This window comes from Triticum aestivum, chromosome 3A (genome assembly GCF_018294505.1).
Source record: "Triticum aestivum cultivar Chinese Spring chromosome 3A, IWGSC CS RefSeq v2.1, whole genome shotgun sequence".
Taxonomy (NCBI): domain Eukaryota; kingdom Viridiplantae; phylum Streptophyta; class Magnoliopsida; order Poales; family Poaceae; genus Triticum; species Triticum aestivum.
In genome coordinates, this window is record NC_057800.1 from 650,741,483 (window position 1) to 650,751,901 (window position 10,419).

Below are 10,419 nucleotides of genomic sequence, written 5' to 3' on the forward strand. Positions count from 1 at the left end.
TCGCCGCCATGGGTCTGGAGTGAGCTGATTTGCTCTTAGTGTAGGTGCTTAGGCAAATGCTTAGGTGCGTATGATGTGGTAGATGCATTGGAATGGAGGGGCGCCTTTATATGAGGGCAATGAGGGCAAATTGCGTTGCATTCACATCGTGCAGCCTCTTTTCCCGGACTTTCTCCCATTACTTCCCTCATACATTAATTGAAGGAGGATGTATTAGCCGTTCAACATATCGAAAACCGCTACTCCCTCCCTCGTCTGCATTAAAGCCGTATCGGGAACTGCGCCGCCCGCTGTCAAATCGAATACTCCCTCCGTCTAGGTAAGTATTAAGTCATCTTACGAAAATCAAATAGTAAACACATAGGCGTGGTGCATTAACTCTCACGTTGTTTCTTATTTTTTGACATAAATAGAGGAATCAACCAAGAAGACATGTTGGGCTTGTATGCTTTTAATGACTTGATACTATCAAACACGACATGCAGTGGTCAGTTCGTTGCGCAAGAACAAATACAACCCACGTTAGCACACATGCATCTTATATAGCATCACATCCAATGGCTATAAAAGATCAATGAGACCAAATTATATCTCATCTAGATGAGTTCTAGCAAAACTGTATTAATAATACTTAGTACTCCTGCGCCATGTATCATATATTAGTATCATGTAGTACTTTATTTATTTATGAGGTATCCAGATGGCACTGCACCGCCAAGAAAAGAGGGTAACATCAAAATTATGGACTACTTTTTGAGTATGTTGGTAAGGTCTGGTCATAGTCACTTGTTGAAATCTCTAAAAAGACAAATACTCCCTCCGTCCGGAAATACTTGTCATCAAAATGGATAAAAGGAAATGTATCTAGACGTATTTTAGTTTTAGATACATCTCTTTTTATCCATTTTGATGACAAGTATTTTTGGACGGAGGGAGTAGAAAACAGAGTTGGTGATGATGGTGTGCGTGCCATCCTGCAATATAGGCCGTCGGATTTATATCTAACGGATAGGAAAGAAACTATGGCAATTTTCCAAAAATATACCCACACGTCTCTCCATGTTCGCAAATAAGGCCTTCCCTCGTTCAACCTTTTCTCTCACAAGATGAACTACTCATACAAATGCATCTTGAGGTGTCCATAGAATCGAAGAGAGGGATGATGTGTGTGTGTGTGTGTGCACGCGTGATCGATAGAGAGTGCCATCGAATTTGTGTGTGCCCACGTCAAAGATATAGAGTGGCTGGCCTACTGGAACATGAGATGGGACATGTGCAATTTTTCTCTGTGGCATGGATACCTACCTGCAGCGCTCGACTATCGGTGTGTGGTGGGGGAAGAGGGAGGCCTAATTAACTATAGAGGTACAATGGCTGGTATATGTGTGCAGGAGGAGAGAGGCCTACCTCATGTATTAAGGAGATCGATCTGCCTCATGTATTAAGGGAGATCGATCGACATCCATGCATATGTGCAGGAGAGGAATAAGGTTGGGAGAGAGACAGAGCTAGAGTGTTGGAGGGGGTGGTAGTGGAGTTGCTTCTAACAATGGGTGGGATAGGCTTGCTAGACAAACGGAGGGCACGCCCGCAATTGTCGGATTTCGGGCCCCGCAAAACCCTTAAGATTCGAACACAGGGGCGTGACGAAGATCTCTCCCACTACACGTCTACCTAGCACCTCGCTCTTCTCCTGGTGGTGGGAATGGAATGCAAGCAAGCAAGAAGAGCACACAAGAGTTTACCCAGGTTCAGGCCACCTTGCGGCGTAAAACCCTACGTCCTGCTTTAGTGGATTGGCCTTGCGAGGGCTCGAGTATGAACAAGTACAGTGGTTTCCTGAGCTCAGGAGGCGAGCTCAAGAAGGGTGAGGAGGCGGATCTTCTTGCTCCTTGGCTAGTCTAAGTCCCAATGGGTTGATCCCCCTCTATGATGGAACCCTAGCTACTTATATAGGCGGCCAGGGTCCTCTTCCCCCGAAATGTTTATGTGGGAAGGGAATCCCACAATGGCCATTTGAGCGGGAACACAAGGACGCTCCTATCCCGACAAAAGGTGGTCTTTGCCTGCAAAGAGGGCAGGCGGTGATGCGGTGGTGGGCTCGGCGATGACATCCTTCCTGCCGTCCTTGCGGTCTTTGGTCTTGTTGCACCGAAGGGGAAACCTTTGTCTCGCCCCTCGAGAACCTGCGCCTGTGCGGTCTCCTTTGCACCGATATGGAAACTGCGCCCGCTGGCACGGTTCGTCATGGCTTGCGTCACTGCCTCCTCCTGAGGCAGCCCTTGCCTTGAGATCTCTGCCTTCCCGAAGTAGCCTGTCAGGACCCCGACTCAATGCCACATCGATCTAGCATGTAACACCTCATATCACTTTGCGGCCTCACGCACGGTATTCCCATGGGTGTCGCCTTACCTTTGCCCGGGACCGTTTGCGCCTTTTGGCACACGTATATGACAGTGTCGCTAGCATCCATATGATAAGGAGCCCGGGCTGACATGGCTAGTCGTAAACCCAAAGCGGCACAGACTTACAGGGACAGGCATCCATGACCCAGCATCGAACGTGTCGGTCATCAGCGAGTGAATCCAGGCTGTAGCACTGGGCTAGCAGGACTCCGGTGAACCGGGCTGTAGCGGGCTAACAGGACTCCGGTATTCACCGCGTGACATTTCCCCGAAGGGACAGACACAGGAACGAAGAAGGACACATGCCGGCCAGCCTAAGTGTTCCGGAGCAGTAGCAAGCTACCATGGCTCGGTGGAAACACTAGGAGACATTTCTCCGTAAGAGAGGCTACTAAAGATAAACAACTAGATGGTCAGATCCCACACATACCAAGCATTTCAATAACATACACACAATATGCTCGATATGTGCAAATACAACATGGCATCACAACATGACTCTATGACTCAAGTAATCTATTCAATAGGCTCCGAGCAGCGAGATATTACAAACATGGGTCTCATGACCCAACATTCAGAGCATACAAATCAAGCACAAGCGGAAGCTATCATGTCTGAGTACAGACATCTATAAATGAAAAAGGCTAAGAAGCCTGACTATCTACCAAATCCTGCCGAGGCACAAGATCGTAGCTGAGGTAACAAGCTAAACGTCGAAGACCACGCGGAAATACTAGTGAGACTGAAGTCTCTCTGCAAAAACATAAAATAGGCAAACGTGAGTACAAATGTACCCAGCAAGACTTACATCAGAACTATCTACATATGCATCATTATCAACAAAGGGATGGTGGGGTTTAACTGCAGCAAGCCAGCTTTGACTCGGTGGCTATCCTAAACTACGACTGCAAGCGACTCTTTTGAGGTGGCGCACACGAGTCCACATATTCACCATATCAATACACCACTATGGATCCGCTCCCGTCTCCCTACGAGAACGCCATCCATAGCACTCACGCTTATCTTGCGTATTTTAAAGTATCCACTTTCACTTGTCTATGAACTGATATAAGCAACCCAGAAGTCCTTTTCCGCGGACACGGCTATTCGAATAGATCATATTAACCCTGCAGGGGTGTACTTCTTCACACACGCTCTCACCACTTACCGCTGTTTACACGACATGTACTCGGCAACCTTCAAGCGGAAGCCCAACGTGGGTGTCGGCCACGGCCTAAGATCCGGCCGGAGTTTCGCTCACAGCCCCAAACGATGTGTACAGGGTTCCGTGACACCAAACGGGCGCCCGGTTTACCCGGCCACGTGCCTACCGCATCACAGCCCACCCCTACGGTCAGCGCTGCGCACGGCCTCCAGCATACTACAAACACCAGAAACTACTTGCAACTCCTGGACAGAGGACAAGGGTGATTAAGAAGCCGAGAGGGTCCATTGGTTTCGGGCCCAATGCGTGGTAGTAGCTGAATCATGGATCACAAACACAGAACTCAGTTCCTGAGGACGGCTGCAATGAGACAACCCACCATGTACTCCTACATGGCCTCTCACCGCTACCTTTACCAAATCGTGTTCACACAATTAGCTTACACATAGTAGGACAAGTTCACACGCCTCTGATTCATCCCCGATGAATCAGACCTGACTCAACTCTAAGCAGTAGCAGGCATGACAAACAAGCATGAATGAGTAGGCACAACAGGGCTCAAACAACTCCTACTCATGCTAGTGGGTTTCATCTATTTACTGTGGCAATGACAGGTCATGCAAAGGATAAAGGGGTTCAGCTACCGCAGCAAGTAACAGATGAATCGGTGTTGTCCTAATGCAGTAAAAGAGAGCAGGAGCGAGAGAGTAGGATTGTATCGGAATGAACAAGGGGGTTTTGCTTGCCTGGCACTTCTGAAGATAACATTGAGTCTTCATCAGTGTCAACGATCACATCATCAGTATCACGTCTATCGAGAGGGGACAAATACCGGCAACACAGAAAAACACAATCAATGCAATGCACAATATGATGCATGATCATGACATGGCAAAATGAATGTGTTTTGAGCTAATGCAACTAGCAACAGATTAAATGAAGTTGGTTTGAATACAAGATTCAAATTCAAACTCCATATGTGATTATTTAAATGCCCTTTATATGATTTGTGCTAAACAGCACCTATAAGTTGTTCTAACATGCATGAAAATGGTATAGATGGATTCCTTGAATTTTTCTGATAATTTTTCATATATAATTTATTAAATTTGGAGTTACGGTTAATTTTCTATGATTTATTGAAGTTTTAGCTATTTTCTGAAATTATTAAATCATTTAAGATTATTTAAATTCCAGAAAATACTTATTGCGTCAGCCTGACATCATCATGACGTCAGCAGGTCAACAGGGCGCCTCCAGGTCAAACCTGACGTGTGGGGGCCACACGTCAGTGACACAGGAGCTAATCCCGGTCAAACCCAGCGCTGACTGGGGTTTGACCAAGGGTGGGGCCCGCTGTCAGTGGCCTAGTGGGTGATTAGCGGGGTAGTTAGTCCCTAATGACCGGCCACATCAGCTCCTGCCGGAGTTTCGCCGGCGGCGACCATTCCGCACGGCGGGGAACGCCGGACTTGCGCTAGGGGCATCGGATCGACGCGCCAAGGGCACCAGGGGGTAGCCCGCGCCCGTGCGCATCTAGGGGAACCAACGGGAGGTGCGGGGGTGGCCGGGGTTCGCCGGAGGCGAGCTCGCGGCGGCGGCCGGAGTTCGGGCAAGACGCGAGCGAGAGCTAGGGGGCACAGGAAGGCGAGCTGGGGCGTGCTACGGCTTGTGGAGACGGTCTGAGCACGATGGTGCACTCAGGTGGGGGCTCCAGTGGCTCTGGCCACGACGGCGACGAGGCACGGCGGCGGCGAGCTTCGGCCGCGGCGGAGTTATGGCCTAGAGCTCGCAAACGCGAGGGGAGAGAGAGGGGTTCTGCACGGAGGCTCACCGCGGAGCTGTAGGGAGGGTTAGTGGGCTCGGGGGCGGCCGGAGTGTAGCAAATCGACGGCGACGACCTCCGGTGGCCGAGGAGGGGAACGGTGACGTGGGCGGCGATGCAGGGCGTCCGGGGCCTCGTGGCTTGGTGGAGAGGAAGAGGGGGTCGAGGCGGAGCCTCTGGGTACTTCGGGTGGCAGCGAGGAGCACGGTGGCTACGGCGAACGGCGTCGGCGACGACGAGCTCCGCTCGGGCGCGTGCAGGGAGAGAGCAGAGGAGGGAACGGGGTCCAGGGGAAGAGAGGGGAGGTGCAGGGGGCGAGGGGGAGTGCGTGGCGCCCTCGGGTGCCTCCAGCGGCGAGCGGGTAAGCAGGAGGTGGCCGGAGCGTGCGCGCGCGCGTCGGGCACACGCCCTCCTGCCTACTGGCAGGAGGTTGAAGACGGTGGTGACCGGGGTGGGCTGGGCCGCACAGTGCTGGACCAGCACAGGAGCTGGGCCGGCTCTGGTGGGCTGCACGGGTGAGGCCAGGTAAGTACTGTCCCTTTTAATTTTTCTGTTCTGTTTTCTATTTTGTTCTGTTTTGTTTTAGTTTAGTAAAATACTAAACCATTTTAATAAATTCTGTAGTTTATTATGTGGCTTACTAAAATATATACAAAGCCACTCACAAACTTCCAGAATTATTTGGAGTCATATTTAATATATATTAAATATAAATCCAAAGCAAACAATTATTGGATTAATTCAAATGGCCAAAATAAATATCTCTGTGACTCCAAAAATATTGGTTTAAATTTTACCTCTCACCAATATTTCCATGGAATAACAGGAACATTTTCTTGGACTCATTTGATGAAATTTAAATGTTGGTTATTTTTAGAGGTCTTCTGAGGCTTTGAAAATTCCTCAATTCAATTTCATTCTTGGACTCACATGAAGCTAGGCTAGAGCAGTGCCTGAAGCTAGGGATGTGACAACTCACCCCCACTAAACAAGAATCTCGTCTCGAGATTCAAGCGTAGGGTAAGGTGAAAGGGGAGCGCAAACTAGTATAATCTTCACGATCCCGGTTGCACTTCAAATGAACGTTGATTTGAACACCATCTTCGTCTTGTCGTCTTGCTCTGAGAAATCCTGTCAACATGACAGGGGGGGGGGGAGGGAGACTCTAGAAGGGTCGATCTTCTTGAAGATCGAACAACTCACGGAATGAGGCATAGAACCACCTCTCGGGTTGAGACACGAGATACACATCAAGAGGGGTGGAAAGAAACGGATGACGAAAGTTCACTAGGTAGACAACAATTTCACGCTTAAGAAGGTGGTAATCGATTGTCAACGTAGCGAGGAGTTGAGTTGCCATGATACCACGACGAAACATCCTGAAGGAGGGTGATTCGTAGATTATCCCCTTAAGTGGCAAAAAGAATTACTTTTGATTCAGAGATCACTGAAATTCTTTAAACCAGCCTAAGGCAATCACAAGCGATCATTTGGAGGGGGTTGGTAGAATGGCATACTCAGACTTGGATGATGTGGATTACCTTGTTGAAGACAACGCAATGGATGAATTTGCTTATCACTGGAAATGGAAGAGACCCATGGTAGAATGGCACATGGCGGTGCAAGCTGGGAACAAAATGCAAATGCTGGGAATGATTCTGGTAACTGGGGAAGAACCCAACAATAGGGAGTGAATTCACTGTTTGAGAAGGTCACAGCATTGCCGAGGAAACTGAGAGCAAACCCAGTTAATGCCGATGATAACACGTAGCGCTTGTGCGTGCTCTCAAGAACTTGAGCAATTCCATAATCATCAAGGTTTTACCAACATCCGTGTCAAGGGTCCGGTAACACAACTTACTACCATGATGAATGGTGATGGAGGATGCAGATGCAAAGGAAGATAACACCTTCTCAGATTTCACCCTAGCGAGGCCAAGGAAACAAAATCTGGATGATCGACCGAGAGACATTTAGCACTCCGCTTCTAATGTTCTCCTTGATGTGCTAGTGTAACCCATTCATAGATATGGTTTGATATCTAGAACATCAAGTAAAAGGTCGGACTTCGGGAATACAAAAATCCATAAGGAACAACTAGGGAAGTAAATCCTACGAAATCCTTATGGGGAGGTGGCCAACTTCCTCAATCAAGATACTACAATAATAGGTCTTTCGGCTGGGTGTGTTGGCCACGACATCCACTTTACCGGTTATCGAGGGACCAATATTATAGTTCTTGGGAAATGTTCCAAACCATCATATCTGCCTGAGATTCAGATCTGGTTGGTGTCAGGATATTCCAGACTCATCGAGTCTAGGAAGAAAAATGAAAGTTTGCAACACAAATCGACGAGATGACGTTGCGGGATTCTCGGGAGATGAACTACGATAGCAAGCTCCAAAACACGAGCTGGTTCTGCTACAAACATGTGAACATGTTGTCCAAGACAAGCATGACCACAAAGTAGTCTTATAATAAAACACTACCGAGTTCAGGAGGGGGAACCATCATTAATGACATCAAAGTCTCCACGCGTGGAAGTCCAAAGAGTTCACCTTGGACAGACTCCTTTATCTTTGAACAACTCAATCAGTGGCTTGGTGTGCTAGGATAAACATATAGCATGGAGGTTGCAAATCTCCAGACCACAGAATACTTCGCACGTATGCATGACTGACTTGGGATGATTCCAGAGGAAGCAAAACTAACTTTCTCAAATTCACGGCGGCATCTTTCACCAAATGCACGTGTATAAAAGGAAGTCACTCCTTTCATCAACAAATACTTCATGAGCTAGCATGAAGAAAATGCTCTCAAAAGTTTCCAACACTAGCTTAATGTCCAACAAAATCATGGAGGAGATAAGGATGTTGTCAATGGGCTCAACAACAATTCATCTAGGTTTCCTTTTAAAAGGAATTCCATAGTTAAGTGAACAAGTGATAGCATTGGTCAGGCCAAAAATGTAATGGTGTATGCTCGAGGGATCAACCACGAATAAGACAACATTACGAGCATCGTTGATACTGATTTGATTTGACGATAGCCCACACTCAAATCAAAGGATTGATAAGACAATAGATCCAGCAACTGATCACAAGGACCAATCGATGAAGATATCATCTTTCTTCAACACACACTACACAAGAATATCCCTTTGGAACGATCTAAGTCAGACAAGCTTTTATCTTCCAACTCTCCAAGTTGTTGTCTAGCTTAACCAACTAGCTCCGGGACATCCATCACAGATTCTTGGAGAAAGGGTAGTTCACAAGAAACCAACTTGATCACGAGCTCAACATAACAGTCAGGTGACAACCTGGTAATACTTCCGAGAAGACATCCAGAAAATCACGAACCACCGTATGTTACTAAGCTCGAGAACAATCTTGCTTTTCAGGGCAAGACGATATGATCAATAGAGCAAGAATTTGAAATAATCCTAACCCATCGATCGAGGAGGGCACTGAGAACAAGGACTAGGTAGCATGATCAGTATTAGAATGATGATTCAATAACCAACACACTAAGAATGAAATTATTGTCCTTTATCTACCAAACAACGAGGTTGCTGGGAGTATGGATTTCACACATCACAATTCATTTGTCGGTATTCCGGTTGCATCAACACGAGGGCCGAGGAATGACTAATGATGGTGAGAAGTATCACTACGGGAAAATTCATGAGAGTTGGTGCAGTTCTCATGACAATTCTGACATAAAGGGGGTAATACTCCAAGGTAGAACAGAACCAAAAGCTGGATTGGCATTTGATCTGCGGAATACAACTACTTTGACCCAATCCTGGATATGGAAGAGGTACTGGAGTTTGTTTCTCCTAGTCATTCTGCGATAGAATGGCTTGACGGACCACAAGAGTGATAGGCATCGATAGATGAACGCACGCATACTCTTGACTATCAATTGATAGACGAGGGTCAGAATGCAACTAAAGAGAGACAACTCAAGGAACATATGATTTTCTGAGTTGTGGATGCATGGTTTAGCATGTCGAACGAATTCCACATGTTTCTTCCAGATAACCCATGCAGAAAAGTAGAACTGGCAGAGTCACGATTTATGAATGGAGAACTCCTCAAGAGTACTCTAATTGTGATCTTTCGATCAGCGAGGAACATCTGCCATAAGCGGTTCATAGTATTTGGAAGAAAAGAATACCACGAACATCGAGGACTAATGCAAAGTTACTAATATCCTGAAGGAACTAGCAAACACTATCAACATGAAGTAAGTAGAGCGAATCTCGGGTTCAAAGCCCAAGGAGTAGAATACCTACTACTAAATGGCATCACGGGATGCTTTCGAGAATGATGGCCAGAATCATCACACTGGGAACACAAATCATGGCTAAATTACTAGATGATCCCCTAAGACACCTAGGGTCATTGTAATAACTCTAACATAAAGGTTGAGGCAGTAGAGTACCTCAACTCAACAATTTGTGTGATTAATCTGACCAAAGGCACATCAGAAACAGGAGGAAGGGATTTGCAAATGCATCAGACTGTTTGGAAACCTGGGATGACTCGGACAGCATAACGGCTGTAAATGCTCAGAAAAGATTTGAGACATTCACAAAAATGGTGGCATAACCACTCAAAGGCACAATATCAAGGTTTCGAGATCAACAATTTAACATACGGAAGTAATAGGAACTGAAACGAGGCTTAAGTCCAACAATTCTATAGGTCTACGGATTAGTATCACGTGATCCTAATAGAAAGAAGAGATAGCCTAGTTCTTAATCCCCGTAGAAGATAAGATGATGACTCAGATCAGAAGGGCATAAGGTATAAGGAGTAAAAAGAGCCTTACGTTCCATCCCACAATCAATTCCCTTACATAACTAAAGAATTTCTAGACTCAACTTCGACCAGTTTGGCTTGGTAATCCTACAGGCAGTCAAGCTCTGATACCAACGCTGTCAGGACCCCGACTCAATGCCACATCGATCTAGCATGTAACACCTCATATCACTTTGCGGCCTCATGCACGGTAT